This window comes from Vidua chalybeata, chromosome Z (assembly GCF_026979565.1).
Source record: "Vidua chalybeata isolate OUT-0048 chromosome Z, bVidCha1 merged haplotype, whole genome shotgun sequence".
Classification (NCBI taxonomy): Eukaryota; Metazoa; Chordata; class Aves; order Passeriformes; family Viduidae; genus Vidua; species Vidua chalybeata.
In genome coordinates this window covers 40,727,432-40,745,589 of record NC_071570.1, presented here as the reverse complement: position 1 = coordinate 40,745,589, position 18,158 = coordinate 40,727,432, and the positions used below count along the sequence as shown (strand labels likewise).

At 43.6% G+C, this 18,158-nt stretch overlaps 1 protein-coding gene across 1 annotated transcript in view; it reads right to left on the bottom strand.

Moving 5' to 3' along the window:
* The window catches only part of PDZD2 (PDZ domain containing 2), a 188,574-nt gene that overhangs the window by 69,750 nt on the left and 100,666 nt on the right, over positions 1-18,158 (bottom strand). The window lies entirely within an intron of this gene.

Sequence of the window (18,158 nt, the reverse complement as noted above, 5' to 3'; positions counted from 1 at the left end):
GAAAGGATATACCTCAACCCAAATTCTTGAAATATTTGGGTTCTGAGCCAAGGGTGTAACCAACTGAGTACAAACAAGCTGGAATTTGTACGTAGCAGGTTTGTATGTGCCCTTTCACACTAATTTAGGCCCTAAACTATATTGCCTTTCTCACTAGTGAAGGTAGCATGAATTTCCCAGAGCATTAAATAAGCCTCTCACTGCAGCTGCAATGAAATGAACTCTTCACTAATACAGAGCAGTTGCTGAACCTACAGCTTTTAGAGAAGATGAGAAACTAGGTGTGGAGTTGAACCACAGAACGTAAGAGAAAACAGCACAGCACTTGTGTTTGAGAGCAGAGGAACCACTCAGGAGTCTACCACCAAGTTTTTTCCCTCCCTGCTCCTTGTAGGCTAATTTTTCATTTCCCCTTCTTAGAAGTTGTTCGGCCGTAAAATAAATCCTTCAAACTTAATCCTGCACAGAGGTGACTTAATGGCAAAACAGGAAAAGCAGCTATGATAACCCCTGAAGCAAAGGAGTGAGGAAAACACTCTCAACTACCCAAAGTAAGCCAGACCAGCCTGGCAGTGGCTGGAACTAACATGATGGGTATGTATTTCTATCCAGGGACAAGGGCTGGTATTTTCACTCCACTTCTTCACAAAGCTTCAATGTACCCCACAGACAACATCGGCATTCAAATCACTTATATTTAATTAGGAAGACTGATGTTCAAATGAATACCACAACTAAATAACCTTAAAAGCAGCCCTGGAGCCACAGACGAGAAGGACAAGTATGCTTGCTGTGCCAAAGTTCCCAATGAATATAAATTGAACTCCAACTCCCTGGACAGTCCTTTCAGTTTTCACCAGGCAATCCTTTTTTTCCTCCCCTTCCTTCAGACATAAAGATTATTTAAATAAAGCCCTAAACCCATCCTTTTCCAAATGGCTGAAAGCAGACAGCCAACAAGCCCTGCCAGTTGGGAAGTCTCTGCAGCAAAGGTCAACTGTCTGGGTGGCCACAAGGTGACACTTGGCTCTGGGAAACACATGAAGCTGACAGGGCCTGAAGGGTTAGCGTACAGAAAAAAGTCCTGAGCTAACATGGAAGTATTTTTGATTATCAAGTTAAAAGACGAATTCTTTTAATCAACTGAAAAGGGGCAGCTCTGTTCCAGAAACAATATGGGCTGCCTGTTTTTCACATTTATCTTTCAACTCAAATTTCAAGGCAGCCAGTAAAGTTAATTAAAATTCATGACTTTTGCTTGCAGCAATACCAGTGCACTCTGATCCATCACACATAAGCCTGATAGCACTGCTTCTCTTGGCACATGAAAACAGGAAAGCAGCTCCTCTTCCCATAGTCATGTGGCTTATGTGGGTGCTGCCCACCCTGTCTTTACGCAGTGTCAACTCTGCCTGATTTGTTTCTGTGCAGGTGCATGTATATGGGGCTTTTTGAAACACCAATCTCTGAACTAATTACTGATGCATTTTTTAATGTCAGCAACCAAGTGCATACATATCAACTACTTGATTTAGAAAGTATGGGGAACAAGAGGGAACTTCGCATATGTCCAAATAAAGTCATTCTAGAGAGGCAAAAATAATTTACTATTTCACCTCCACTCATAGCCCATTTATTCTGTTCATAAAGTGTAAAGCTGTAAGAAAAAAGGAAGGGCTTTTTCCTATCCACTCTTCATACACAATCATCCCTCCAGTCTGGAGCAGGGTTACAGCAAGTGGTTATAGATGCAGCTGCACTGATGTTAGCAGAGCTATGTTGATTTACTCCATATGTTGAGATGGCCTGCATGTTCCAGGCATGCAGTCTGTAGTAACTTATGGGCTTATGTCTTGAGTACTTCTCAGCAGTTGAAATAATGCAGTAAGTTTCCAAAAAAGAAACCAAGAAAAAAGGAGTTCTCCGAGTCAGTGAGCAGTTGCCTTTGCATGGCAGCAAGTCACTGCATACACTGGATCATGTCAGGTATTTCCAGACAGGCTAAGTCCTGCTGGGACCAGGGATTCAGTAAGTGGCATCATTATCTCAAGAGTTTGTATGAACCAAAGACTAGGAAAACTAGCACTGATAAAACACTAAACTCATACCACAAGATAGGAGACAAGCTTTGATTTATCTAAATTTATTGGACAATGAGACTCTCTGTTTCTCACTTTGGTTTAGAGAGGATGAATAGGTTTTGATGAAAGCTTTGGATCTCATACCCAAGCCAAGGAACCTTGAGCAGATACTGCCACCAAATCACAACACATAACAAATCCTATTATCACTGATTTTAAGAATGCAAGAGATTTTACTAGCTGATCATACATCCGTCAGTATCAGTTACCAAACCAAAACATTTCACCAGCAGAACACCCATCCACACTTTCTATATTTTCCAGTCTTTGCAAGGTAGTGTCATATCTCCCTGGCACAGCTACAACTCCCCTCAGACACTGCAGCATCATCTCCACAAACAGGATCTAAAAAAAAAAAAAATCACTGAAATACTGGCTTGGAAACATTTCCCACTGGCATGCTCAGAAGGAAAGACCACCCAGCTGCTCCTGCTTCTTTGATCTCACCCTAGCACCAGTGCTGGTAAAACCCCAACCCATATAAAATGTAACCCTTAAGCAGTGGGTAAGACTTGTTCTTCTCTGTAGTAGAGAAACCATAAAAATGCTAATAATCCTTAAAACCAGAGGAAAATTGTTTTACACTTGCAACAGAGATGGAAAGTTACCTCTCACAGTGCTCAACCACAGGCTGGAAAATGCAACCTGTAGCTGGTATCAAGGGACATTTAATACCCTTTTTGTATCAGAGCTATAAAGACAGAGAGACACGTTCACTTCCCTGGGAGACTATTTTGAGTTATTCAGCCAAATCCCATTTCTCCCCTACACAGCTGAACTGACTGCTGTGATCATAAAAACTGATAAACGCACTGAGTTTATTCCAACCTTCCTGGCACACATGTGAAGTGTCAAACTCAGAAATAGTGTCTTAGACTAAGACAGTAATTTTGTCCTCTTTTACACACACACATACATACATATACATATATATATATATAAATATATGTATAAATATAAAGGTTTTCTGACTTGACAAGAGCATGCTGTGACAAGCTCTCTGTCACATCCTATCTCACTTTAACAAATACAGACAGCCACACTGAGCCATGGAAAAATCAACACAGATCCAGCAGCCATAAGAAATCATCTGGATCCACTTTAGGGTCAGAAATATTGAAGTATGTTTATTTTACACTAATAACACTATTTAGCATTTTTCCAGAAACCTTCATCCTGACAGATCAGAAAGTACTTTGGAAATGATACACACAGAGCATCCCTGACATCTCACCAGCCAACCCATCATGCAGTTCACCAAGACAGAAACTGAGGCAGAAACTGAGCAGAAATCTCAGTCGGGACAACCACTTTCAGAGCCCCTGCCTAGCCCTCTTGGGACCTATAACCTCCTTTGCAGGACAGACAGACCACTGATTTTTATCCTCTTCTCTAAAAGACTTTGGCAGGGTAAAATGTCATGAAACTCAATCTTCTTCAGGCTGGAAAGATGAAGGGCAGTGCAAATCCTCACAGAACTGAAATGTCCAGCCCCAAGGGGGATTTTAAAAGCTAAACTTAACATTTCTCCGTGACATCTGCAAAGGAGCTAACTTGCTTTTCAGGTAAGGCAAATTAATGACTAACAGATAGTGACTGATGTTCCTGATGAAACCGTCACTTCACTGCCATCACTGTGCAAGAACATCTGTCCCACTAAGAATTGGTTTTGGCAAGCACCAATGGGAATTTTCCACAGATTGCCACGTCTTCAGCCAGGAGTCAAGCCTGCCTTAATGTCTGCAGGCAAAAAGACCAGGGCAAACCTTGCTGCATCCAAGCCTGCAAGAGGTTCCACCTCCTGAGACCTGCAAGGATACCTGATGACCAGCCCTCTCATCCACCTCCTTGGAGGATTAAGCTCTCCAGCCATAATTTATCTTAGCAGAAAGCAATGGTTTTGGTAAACCTGGTTGCTGCTTCAACACAGTCTTAGGCACAGAGCTGAAGCACATAAGGAATTAGCTTGATCCAATATCTCATCACCAACAAGCCCTTTCCTGCCCCAGGCTCTGCAGGCAATGGAACATACAAGTGACACAATGTTCCCTGCCTCCCTTAATAAACTTGTGGAAAGGCAGAAACAGCAAAGGAGAAGTCAGTCATGGAGCTCAGCTACTAATCACAGCCAGGGAGAGCATTCAGGGAATGTGCAGGGAAAATAGAAGGTGCTCCCATCCCACTTTTCAGGATGAGCAACCCTCAGCCCTCAGCTTGTGGCCAAGGTTAAGCAGCAACAACCCTAAGTCTCACAGCAGCCATGGCTCTCTATGGCACACTGCGTTTTTCTCAGGATAGCCAAATTGGCAGCTTTTTGAAAAACAAAACTCTGAATCCAGTGTTTTTGTCTATGGCACGTTTTCCACAATTAAAATTACAGCACAGAATGCAATTAGATTTAGCAAAATTTTGAAGAAAAAACAACTTTGGAAGTTACATTTCAAGGTATATTTAGTAAGGCTGGTAGAAGGCCTTGGGCAAGACCTCCTTACACACTGAAATCCTGATCTCTCAGAAGTGGTGGAAAGGTAGTGGAGGGAGGATTTCTGCTGCACTTTCATGGACTCCATGCCTGCCAACAGCTTTTTCTGGAAGATGGAATTGTGACACAGGACCAAGATAAAGCCTGGTGAGACACCTCACTCCAAGTGGTATCAATGCAATGATGTGGCTTTGAATTTGGGAAGACTGAATTCCATTCATCTTCCTGTACTCTACATCCCTGACAGCACCCCAGGCAAGTCCTTCCATGGAAAGATAGGGCCAACAACATGGCATCCCACAGCGTTACTGTAATGTCTGAGGTGGTGAAGCCACTGGATTTAAATATTGCAGTTTCACAATCAGCTCATATCTGGGATCAGCCTACACCAAATAGCACCACAGCTTTCCTCCCACCCCATATTCTGCCTGCTCAGGTGCTGGCACAGTCATATGGGCAACAATACAAACAAACCCAAGGAGGGAAATGATCCAGCTTGAAAATAACCCAACCACAGCAAACTTTTAAAAATTCAGTCCTCAAGATGAGGATTTTAAACACAGACAACACTCTCATCTGGTCCCAGCAGCACAGAGGCAGGGACAGGAGAAGAATGGCAGCAGCAGGGGACCACATTTCCACTCCCACCAACAGCCCTCACCTACACAGGGCTGAGAAACATGTGTGGCCACAGCCCAGGGCAAGGGAGTTGCACACACCGTGCAGACAGGAGCAGTGTCTGGCTTTGGCTGCATGGCATTCACACCTCCCATTTCTAAAACCCAAAGGATAGCCATCCTCTCCACACACAAGGAAGCCTAGCTGAATTGCATCTGCTCCACAGGTGTGGAGAGAAGATAGGCTGGATAATTTCATTTACACTGGTTTTACAGTGTAAAACTCACATACTTCTGCCCTGCATGTTGTTGAGATGCTTCAAAAGCATATGCAGGGCTTTGGGAGAGTAACAAGCAGAGCAGGGATCCCCAAATTACACTGCACATGGAAAAAGGATGTGAATGGCCACACTGATCCCTCTCTCCTCCCAGAACAAACAGCTGAACAGGATAACTTGAGGAGCTTTATAAATTCTCCACACCTGAGGAACCCCAAAGCTCTGATGGACATCCTAAACCTAGCAGATTTTGCAACTGCACTCATCATAAAATCCTTTGAGATTTGCTGATGTATGGCTGGGCTAGCAGGGCAGAGCAGTGACGCTGCATTCCGACTGCAGAGATTTTGGACTCAAGCTTTACACATCTGCATTTACAAGTCACAGTAGACAGAAACACATGGTGATTTTTGGGGTTTGGGTCCTAGAGACAGACTAATGTGTGTTAAGGAGTCAAATCTTCTTTGTTCCTTGGTTAGTGGCAGAGTGTATAAACAGAAGTGGGCTAATCCAAAAACCATACTGGCTTCCATTTGTTAGTTCATAGCTCTGCTGCAAACAGACTTTCAGCTGGATACACAGCCATGTTCACAAATATAACTTCCAGTTATAATATACTAAACAATTTAAAGTGGCTAAAAGTTATCAATTTAAAAGTTACAAAAACCTTGGCTGTAACAGACCAAAATAATACCAAGTTTCACATGAGCATTATCACCTGCGTTTTCTGAATAAACCATGCTGTGTTACTGCTGTTCAAACACAGTCTCTCCCATCACGATGACTTCCTACAGAATACAAGATCCTGGAAGCTCCAAACGTTGTCCTGTGCAATTGTTCCCAGTTTCCAATGGCCCCCTGTACAATGGATGTTTCACTGAGCACTTAAGAGGCAGGTCAAGTTTTACACCTTTTCTATGCTTTTACCAAAGAAGGCATCAGTTTCCCTTCCTCTGTAAGCCCAGAGGTAGATGTGCTCTTTCCTGAATGACATATTGTTTCTACCAAGGTATAAGACTCACTCCATACTGGAAAGCCCAAACAAGTTTTCATTTGCAAAACATGGAGCAGAATCATAGAACACTCTGAGCTGGATGTTTCCAACTTTTTGAGTTGCCAATGATCTAACATGGATCCTCAAGCACAACTCTTGGTCCTGCATAGGACACAATCCCAAGAATCACACCATGTGCCTGAGAGCAGTGTCCAAAATAAACCACCCAGATGGAAAGCACACATGCCTCAGATCAAGGAAGAAGGAAGAGGGTCAAAAGCCATCCATGTGTGACCCATGTACAAAGTATCTCCAGTGTGTGATGCTGCTGTCACTTCACCCTGAATTCTCAAATCTTGTCATTGTGTTTACACCTCACCACCCTATTTCCAGGGCTTCCTGCCTTTCCTCCATGCTATTTTAAGATCACCCTTCTAAAAAAATTGCTTTCTAAGCATTCAGCTCACATCCTTCCCTCTTCCTCCCTGCAAATCTTTTATCTAATTCTGCCCCCAGTTTCAAATCACACCAGGAAGCAGTGACAGCCAGGAACAGATTTAACTGGAGAGAAATGGTTTGTACTCAAAACTGAATGAGAGGTTCAGCACAGATTATATTCTTCACCATAATCCAGGAATTTTGCACAGAGAGAGCTGCCAGGGAGGATGCCACAAAAATTTCCATGTGTGACTTTGACAACTCCTTGATGCCAAACTTAGTGGTGAGAGGGCTGCAAGACCATGGGGTCTGAATCTTCCCCCAGCCAGCACTGCTACAGCAGCACAGAGAAGTGCTAGTGGCAGGTACAGGTTGTTTCTGGGAGGTGAGATCACCCCTCTGGAATAAAACTGCCTATTTTTCCCCATGCAGAAATTATCACAAATGCCCAAAAGGTAAGAGAACAAACACATCTCACTGAAATACCTTTTATTCCAGCAGCAAAGTTTTACAACAGTATCTCAAATAGGGGGAGAAATAAAAAAAAAAAAAAAAAAAAAAACAAGAAACAAAACAAAATAACAATCTCTGCAACATTGTTTTCGCAAATCACATTATTTAGGTTTTAACATTAGTTGTAATTCCAAATGTACCTCTTTCCAGTGAGAAGTAAAGGTTTGGATGTCTGCAAGCAATGAAAATGAGAGCCAGAAAATTTAATCAAGTCTATTTTACAGCAGGAAGCAGTATGCTGGGTTAGAAGAGACTTATTTCCAACGCTATTGGAGGCTCACTCGAGCTCCTGACAGGAGCCCTATTAACAGAGAGAGGCCAGGCTTCAAATAACCCTGCAACTGCTGGGGGGCAGATAGGGAAGGAACAAATTCACAGCTCTCAGATTTATTTGAGGGGGCCAATTCTAGCAGCAAGGGCTACTGGGCTTCACAAGACTGCTTGGCTTTGAGCATTTTCCAGCATTCTTCCTAATATTGAAAACGGTAGCTACTTAAATCAACTGCTTCCTCTTTCCTGTTATTCAGCATCCCCAGATCTTGCAATCTGACCACAAAGCCAGAAACATGTATTTGAGATGAGAAATACAACTCTTCACTAACAGCAAAATGGAAAACCGAACACTCTATCAGAACAGGGGAAAAGTTGGAAAGTATGATGTGACAATACTGCAAGAAACCTTAACAGGTGGGAAAGAGCCTGAACTCATACAAATGTACCCCTACATACATTACTTTTTGTGACTTCAGGACAGCTAGGCCCAAGGAAGAAAAGGAGTGAATTTTCCACAAGTGGTGAGACTTTCAACACTCCTGGCGATGCCATCACCCATGACCACAATGCTTACAGGCTGCCCAGACTCAGCCCTCCCTACCAGCCTGTCAGCATCTCCTTTCACTTGCACCCACTCTTGCAAACAATAATTTTGCCTTTTGAGGGGCATTGCCTGCAGGGACAGGAGGTTTATTTAGCTATCTAACTTCACTGTTTTGCTCTTTGCGGTAGGGACCGGCTGCACACACAGTAAATCCTGGGTATGAACTGCTTTCGGCTCTGACTATGGGCTTGCTGAACCATGCTTCCCCTGCATGCTGGGACAGGTTTCCAACCATAATAACCCTACACAAAGCACCATCTCTTGCTCAACAGTTTCCGTCAGTCACACCAAACCTTTTCTCTCTCCCACTGCCTAAACACATCTTTAATATTCCTGCTGTTTGGCCAGAATAAGGGACTCACCCTCTCTAAAACAAGCAAACCATGCTGACACTCATTCAGTTTTACAATTCCCCATGAGAACAAACATTTCCCAGCAAGCTGCCCAGTGACGGGGCTGAGGTTACTTCTGCCCAGGCAAGTGCACTGCTTTGCATTCAGACACTTCACTGATGGATGCTCAGGATTCCCAGCTGGAAGCAGATCATCAACAAAAGAGCAGCACCTACCAAGTCGCTGAGGCTGTCACTGACCCAGGTGTCACACCTGCTCAAGTGACAAGTGCCTCCAGGATGACACCTCCACCAATACTGCACATCTCCAAAATCGAATGCTCAAGTAAATTTTGGGAACTACAGCAGGTCTCTGCAACACAACAGCCTGCAAGGCAGGAATTGAACTATGTCAGATATATATGTGCCTATCTGCCTGTAGGGAATTTGCCTCTTTCCATGGATCCTCACATAAACCAGCTTCTAATTACATCCTCACTTTCTTTTTTTACCACAGTGAGTTTGAACAAAGCCAAAAGGTAGAAGAATTAAGGAACACACATGGCAGTAGCCATAAACACATGGCAGTAGCCATTTCCCAACTTTCACTTGGTTTTGCAACACAGACAAGACAGACATGCCCTCCTCAGAGGGCCGATGGATTAGAGCTTGCAGATGACTTCAACTTCCGAACAAACGCTTTGCATACAGTGGAGTTTCTGGATTTAATATGGATTTTGCAGGCTGTTGTAACCACACTTCCAGCTACAAAACACATGAGCATCCCTCTGGCAGGCCACAATGGTGACTAAAATCACAGAAACTGCCTTGAGACAGTCCTCACCAACATCCCTGGAAGTGAAGACTAATTTGATAGTTAGGAGGGCGGATATGACTCTGCTTTCTACAGCTATTCACATAACTGGCTTTTCCCAGAATCAAATCAATCTTCCCCAGCTGCTTCTGCAGCCAAAACTCATCAGGATTTGCCCCAAGTTGTAGCTTCATTAGATGCTGCCAAATACAACACAGGTGCAATTCAACTTGGAACATGACATCAGAGTTAAATGCCTTTTTTCTTTTTTTAATTAAAATAAATGGAGATAGCAAGCTCTCACACTTCATCCCACGTCAGGATACCAACCTACAGCTTTTCTGCCCAATATTTTTCTGCCTCACACCTCTATCAAACCATGACAACAGAGAGAGTCGCTCATTGATTTGTGCTTCTCACGGACTCAGGAGAAGCTGCCTGCAGCCCTAACCTGGGCTCTGTGCAGGGGCTGATCCAAAAGGTGTCTGCAGGTGTGCCAGCCCAGTAACCAAGGATGAAATCTATGACCACAGAAGCAGGTAAGAAGCGCATTGCTGCGCACCACCCCAGCTGAGCAAAGTCCCTGGCACAAGTACTGGGACACCTTCCTGCCTGAGCTGGGGGGACAGTCCCATAGGAGAGGCCTCACCCAGAACTGCAGACCCCACTGGGGTTACTGCCCAGCAGCTCCTGGCTCATAGGAAATGCTTGGTGCTGTGGTGCCAGAGGCATTACAGGCAGAAATACTCCTGGGAGCCCAGAAGAGCTGTGCCAGATGGTGAGGAGGTGCAGCACCAGCCCTGCTCACCTTGCACAGTGCAGAAGGGAAGATGGCCAGGGGCATCCCTTCCCCGCCACCTGCCGGACCCTGGGGCTATGAAGGGTCTGTTTTGCTACTGGGGCATTGGCCCATGGAAAAGCCAGAGCCAAGGGAATTAAGCATGCAGCACTCTGCACTGTGGCTGTACTTCCCAATGCATCATGCCATCAACTTGATCATCCAAAGTGACACAAAACAGGAATGACTGCCCTTCTTTTTTTCCTTTCCCTTTTTTTTTCTTTTTTTAGATTTTACAATTCCCCCCAGAAATCTGCAGCTCTGGCATGAGACAGACCAGCACCACATAACAAGAAATCCCCTGTAAGCCTTTCAATGACTTTCATCTATTATTCACTTACTGCAAATCCTTGCCATTAACAAACTGCACTAAGGGAATCCGAAATTTCAAAGCCACCAATCTCCTAATAACTACGGCCGCTTTATACATGCCTTAGGATTAGCCATGTCATCGGTTAGAAACTCAAAGCTGCTCTTCATTATTGGATCCAACCTGCCTGCAAACAGGGAACAGACTGGTAATACTGCCCCTGATTTCAATGATGCAGAGGCAGTCATTACATGACATCCGCCTCCTGGGCACATCAAGGCCAGTGGCACACATTTATGCTGCGCTACTGTGCCAAAGACCCAGAAACCTCCCTCGAGCACACCGACACCAACCCTGGCAGACAGCGCAGAAGTAAGCCTGAATTCAAGCACACTCAGGCTTCACACTGGCTCCTAGTATGCAAACTGAAGGCAGTTTTACAACTATCTGCTCTGTAAATTAAGAATGCCTTTAGTTGCTTTGAAAAATAAGAGCTTATTTAGTCAATACATCGGCTTCTTCAAAGAGCCTTCAAACTAATTAGCCATGATAACTGAGTTACTATGAAAATACAGAGCTTGCACTCAATACTCTTGATGATAACAGAGCTGGTGCTTTGGTACTGAAGCTATAGAATTAGCACAAACTTCATCAGATGCATTTTCCTATAGGCTCCAAATTATATTTCAAACTGAGTATTTTCCTCTCCTGCAGTGGATGTGGGAATTCACTTAATTCATTTGTAAGTTCAAAGCAATAATGATTTTTAGCCCATGTGCAGATCAAGAGTTTGAATATTCAACAGTGACAGCGCGAGGGAATGGAAGACAGACACACAAGAGAAGACACAGAAAACAAAAACTGCAGTAAAAAAAGTAAAGAAGGAGAGTAAAAAGAATAGTTGCTGTACTACAGATGAGCTATACAGCTGTTCCAGTTCAACTTTTGCAGGACAGAGAAGTGGGGATTGCTTAATTTAATGCAAAGGGCACACTAGCCAGAGGCAAATCCTCCCTCATAGATGCAGATAGGCTGTGAAGCAAAACAAACTTTACAAACCCCCACAAGATATGAAAAGGGCAGAGAAGCAGACTGCAAGGCTCATAAATTTTAATTCCAAGAGTTCCTGCCCATCCCTGCTTCTTAAAGAGCAGATTTACTTGGCAGATAAGCCTTTGCTTCTTAAAAAAAAAATCAAAAAAGTAAAGAAAGTCAAAGGCAACAGCTTCACAGAAAAAGAAATTTCCATTTTTTCTGACTTCCATTTATCTGCTTTACATGCAGGTTTACTTACAGCAGGGACCAGCAGGGATGCATCCGAGGGCTCAGCACCACAGGCACTCCCTACAACCCCAATCTCCCTTCTCCTGTTCCTCCTCCGCTCGCTGCCCCACCCAAAGCACCCAGCTCTTCCACCAGCTCTTCCAGCTCACTTTCCCTCCCCGGGGGAATCGACACTGCTTGTTCCAAAGGTGTGACAAATCGCAATTCTAAATTTCAGGGCAGAACCTGGCAGCAACTATGGGGAGGGGAAAAAAAAAGCAAGTTCTGACAGGGGGAAGGGGGAACTAAAAATTACCATTACAAATCATCACAACAACTTCGTTATTAGTTTATAACATGTCGTATAGCTGATTTACTTCCCCTTCTCTTCCTACACTTTCACTGACTGTATTGATTGGACTTGTCAGTGTGTTCTCACATAAGACTGAATTCAATTAAATACAACCAACAAGCCAGCAGGTATTCGATGTTTGCTTAAAAAAAACATCAAGTAGCAACACGTGCAGACAGCCAGTGTCACCTGAAAGGAGGATGCTCTATAATGTGTTTAGTAACTGCCATCTGCACAGAAAAAGACAGAAACAGACTTTAACCTGCAATTCTCTGCAAGTGTCAGGACAGCAGCAGAGCACAACAAATACTGAATCTTATTTCACACACCGGATCAGAGTTTAATCTGAGCAGCAGCCACATAAATCCAGAGGGGCTCTATTAAAAAAAACAGTACAATGACTCATCCCACAGAGAAAAGCATAAATTCAAACTCTGGGCATCTATATATTTCTTAAGAAAGACTTTTGTTTAGCAACAAGAATTTCTTTGTTGGACAAGCAGGGGGCTGGATCACATCCTTGTAGCAGGACATATCTGCTCCTTTAGCAACACAGAAGGGCATTAGGACAGCCCACATGCAAAGCAGAGACTGTACATGTCTATGCCAAGTAACTCTGCCATGGGCACTTCAATACAGTGGTATTTTCAATCCTTCTCGGCCACTGCAACTCTACAGCAGCCCTAAGGCCACCCTCTGTCCTCATCCACCCGCACCTCTAGCAGTAAAACCCTGACAAAACCTTACCCTCCCCAGAAGTCAGTTGGCATTTTGCCACCTGCCCTGCACAACCAGGATTTCCTTCCGGGAGCACAGTAATGGCTCAGAGCCATGGCTGTTCCTTCACAGCCTTCTGAAAAGCTTTGGCACGAAGAGCACAGTGTCTTTTTAGAGATACATTCCCATTCATTGGGTGGCACAAGACTCTCCTTCCTGCCAGCCAGGACAGGAGCCCTTAGCCCTGACACCCAGCACAGCAACAACTGCCCCAGAGACTTCCAGCTTCCACGTTCTTCTCACTTAATACCAACCTTCTGCAGTAAGGAGGTTTTGGGTCCACCCCCTCCCTACCAGCCAAAATTAAAGCAATTCAGCGTAATACCAGCTTCTCTGAAGATAGAAATATCTAACACCACTACCATTTCCCCAAGGCCCTTGTGTTCAATGATTAAGTTGATTTGTGGGTCCCATTTGTTGGTGTTTACTCAGATGAGAAGCACCAAAACATATGCTCTCCATTGGCTGCGCTCATGGAAGTAGCACGCATCAGATAATCTCAGCAAATTGCCACTGAGCACAAGAAGAGATACTTCAGCACCCACATGGTTCCAGAAACAAAAGACCCACATCCATTTTAATCGCCATCATGCCCCGTTTCCATGACAATGATGGCACCACCCCCATTATGCATAAGGAATGAGGTATAGAAAACAAAACCAGGAAAATTCCAAAACCAAAGGATGGGTACCTGTTGATTATCTCATTTTTCTTTGGTGCTATCTTGATGCCAAGATGCTATTAACAGCTTCATCTGTTATATGCAAAATCTTAAAATGAGGCTGCTTCAGCCTTTACACTGAAATATTGTGGCAGTTGCTCTCCCATGAAGAATTTTTCTTTGTCTGGGATATGTGCTCTCACACTGATCAAATATAGAAACACATACCCACACAAAAATTCTGCAGTGTGATGGGCAATTGATTTGGTTCCCAGCTCAGGTGCCAGCTCAAAGTCTGGGGTCTGGATGATTAACACAATACATGGTAAATCTAAAGTAATACAGGACATAAAGCCTGGCATTAAATGCAGGACAATGATATAGATGTTAATAAAAGTTATAGGATATTTTAAAATAGAACAAAATGGTTATCCTAACCATTACAGTTTTCAAAATTATTATCAAACTCCAAAAGTTTGATTAAATCTGATGTATTCTACTGGATTTTTCACTTTTCTTGTACATACATAAAAAACACGTACTCCATGCAGGTAAATAGAAAGCTCTTGACTACCTTGAAGGCACTGAGACAGTACTAGCTCTGTTTTCTCATCATGTTGCTTGCAAACTCCTGTTTCATTTGACCTAGCAGAATTGCCCTGCTATAGCTGTTACAGCATTTTTCACGTAAGACACTACGTGTTCCCAAAACCAGAGCTGGCCTAACCTGCCTGTGACACAGAAAGCAAGAGGGGACAAGGAGCAGTACTGTAATCACAAAGCCCTTCTTGTAGTGGCTATGACTAAAGTCCCTCACTTTGGGAAAGTTTTTGGCAAAGACTCTATGGAAATATGCTGGCTAACAGCAGAAGAAGATGCTGTCAGCTCTCCACATGCCTCTGGCCCTTGAAAATCCCAGCCTACCTCCCAGTTTAGAGGTTAGCCCTCCTCTCCAAATGTTTTTCTCTTCAATCCCTCACGGCATTTTCACTTTTTTCTGCAAGGGAAAAGAGGCATAAGTTGTCCTTTCCCTCCCTAGTTCTGAATACATCAGTGGACGTCAGGGTTTCAAGGCAGCTCCTTGCTCAAGCAAGGAGAACGCAAAGCCAAAGCATGAGGCCAACTATTTGATCAATACTCTTTGATTTAATTAGCTTTGGACCAGGCTTAAAGTTGATGCCTTAGAGGAGTTGCCACTGGGTTGCCACCAACAATCAGTTTGCATGACGGATTGCTTTCATAAAAAAAGATCTAAACCTTGGAGGGACTGAGGACAATTTACCACCTAGAGAGACTTGCCTTCAGCAAAGCAACAGTCATCTGACTTACTTAATAGTTGAACTCCTATAAAGAAAAGAGCTATCACACTGAACTTACTTATATATTTTGTGCCATTTCACTTCCCTTTTTCAACTTACTTAATTCATTCTACTTATCTTCCTCCTGTACCTTCCTAAGTCAGTTCTTTGGACAGGAGGCCAGTATTGCCTAGCAGCCACCATGTAAAACTTCCAGCTCTCTCCAAAATGGGTCACAAAAGCCATTTGCTGCACATAAAAGCCTGTCACCTCCTCCAGTTTATTCAGTTTTATCTGAAAATCAAGACTTTGATACATATATATAAAATAGAGCTGTGAACAGAGCACACCAATATCTACCATATTTTAAGGTCTATTTGCACTTGCCAATATACATATATTAATCCTAATGTACTGGATCTGGACCTGAAGCTAAAAGCTAGGACAATAAGGCTTGAAGTAGCAGTCTGGATTCAAGTCCAAACTTGGCAGTTTAAACTCATATATAATCATCATTACTCAAATTCAGTGAAGGGAACGCAGACCTTAAATCCCTATTAGATTTATTGACCTATTGATTTACTCAGTTTATTAATTTCTTTTGTACCTTTACAGATCCTGTCACAAAGAATTCAAATCGGAGCTTCTTAACCTAAGGAAATGATGACTGCAGCTGAACATTTGCTTTATATCATGAATGACTCCTTCAAGATGGGTCAAGCACCCCTGCAGACTCGAGTGTCAGACCCTGCATTTCATCCCCAGATGAGCAGTGAAGCCTGCAGTGGAAACTGAGTGGAAGTCAGGAGCTGGCGTCTCCCCACCCATCCCATCGTACCCTTTTACACACTACTCAATGTCTGTTAACACATGCATGGCACCCCCACCACAGTTTGCTCACTGCTGGTCAAAAATATTCATGACAGAGAGCAGTTAATGAGTTCAGTGTGAAATAAATTAAATCAAATCACAACCTCACAGCATTGAAAGTGCATTAATCTCTTACGCCAAAGCTATGCAAGGATACAGCTGCAAGACCAGAGCTCTACAGGCACTTGCTGTGAATCCCCCCCTACAGACACTGAGGGCAAGCCCATCTTTTGGATGTGCTCCACACTGTAGCAGCCAGGACCACACACAACCTGCATCCCTGAAACTCAGCCCCATCTTCCATCCATGAGAGGAGCACCAGAAGCAGACCTGCAGCTCCCAGCACCCAGGGCTCACCTTTAATCTTCTCACAGGAGGGCAGGCGAGGTGTAAGTACAGGCCTGTGAACAGCTCTGGTCTCAAACACGTGCAGAGATGCACAGATGCAAAGATGTGACAGAAAAAACATATGGACATCCACTCTGCCAGGGTCCTGACTACCAGCCCGCCTTCCAAGTGATCAAGGGGAAATACCCCAGATCCCACATGCTATGTGAAGTGTCATTACTGAAGTAGCTGCCAGTTTTAGTCTGACCAAAGTCTTCAGTGTCTGGAAAATGAGAAGCTCTTAAGCACCTCCAGCTCAGCTGACCAGAGCTAATGTAGGTAGGCTTTGGATCAGCTGGGCTCTGCCCTTACCAAATCCAACAGCAGCCAACAAGGACTGCAGGCAGGAGACCCACCATGGTCACTGCAGCTTAAATGTGCCTGTGGTACAAGAGCAGACTAGGAAAGAATGATTCACCTTCCATTTTCAGGGTCACACATCATCTTTACTGCCAAGCAAGTGGTAAGGTCAAGCTACAACTAGGGAAAAGGCAATTAAAGGAAAGCAAAAGAAGGATACAGACCCTCCCTAGTAACTAAATGAAGATAATAAAAACAGTAACTGATACATAAAGTGGGAAATGGGGCCAGTGGAGGAGGAGTGGGGGGCCAGTAATCACACAGACAACCTCTGAAGTCCAGAGAACGTGGAAAAACCCGATTATTTCAAACTTGCCTAGCACATAAGAATTGCTTTTGTCTGCATTAAATGCTGCACTGCTTTCACCACCAATGTGACCAGCAGTTACAAAAGGAGAAATCTCAGCAATAAAATGCTGAACTATGCCATATCAAAAGGTTGCTGTCCCATGCCAGCAATATTCAGAGCTAGACCATGTTGCCTTCTCACAGCCACTGTCTGCAGGACAGAACAAAAGCTGTGTCACTGCCCTGTATGCAGAAGAAAAGACAATAGTTCCCATAAAAAGCTATGCAAAGCTTTTTAGTGAGACTTCTGGTCTGGGATTTAATCTGATCCACCCCTTAAGCCTTTAATCAGCTGTGCAGTCAGTTGGCACACCACCATTTTAGTATTAACCCTTTTAATTATCTATCTGAGCACTCCTCCCTAACCCCAGGAAGAAGGACACTAACCCCACACTCTGTCCCATATCTGTACAACACATGAAGACATTTTGGTACAAGGTATCATATCTGCATGGGAAATCAGCAGAAACTGTCCTCATCTCATGTCTTCAGGCTTTTCTGTATGCCTATTTTTACTCCACAGATCTCTTCAGAGTCTTGCTAGTTAGTGGCCAAGAAAGCTGCTTGACCACAGCAGCTGAGCAGGATGAGTCAGGGGACATGAATGTCTTTTAACCCCTCTGCACCTGTGCACTGAGAATATTGGCTGCTCAGCTGAACACAGCTGGGATTAGTCCTCTCCCATGGAGGAAAACTCATGTGTTCCCACAGCAAGGTCAAACCTTCCTAATTCTCAACACCCTTCAGCAAGGTTTAAGAGAAAAAAAAAAAAGAGAGAGGGAGAGAGTGAGACAGACAAGCCCCAAACACAAAGTACACTCTTCAAATGACTGACAAAGAAATGCAGCCAGCAGAGCACAAAACATATTGTGATAGCACGGCACATAATACGATATAAATCAAGCACACATCAGAGCCTCAGACAGGTTTATGCTTTGCAGAGCCCACAACTTTTGAATTCAATAAAATTATAAGCACGCTGACCTTAATGCAGTCATCAATGCTAAATAAAGCCAAGCACAACTGTGCTCCTTTGATCAGTCTTTTCATAAAGGCAGTATAAATAGTGTTGCTGCTTTTCTATATCCTAAGAGGCTTTTACATTTGTAAAGTGTAATATGGGCACACCAGGAAAATAAGTAGTGTTTTGTTTCTTTTTCCTTTTGGGCTTTTTTGTTGTTGTTGTTACTCTTCAAACTGTAGAGAGAA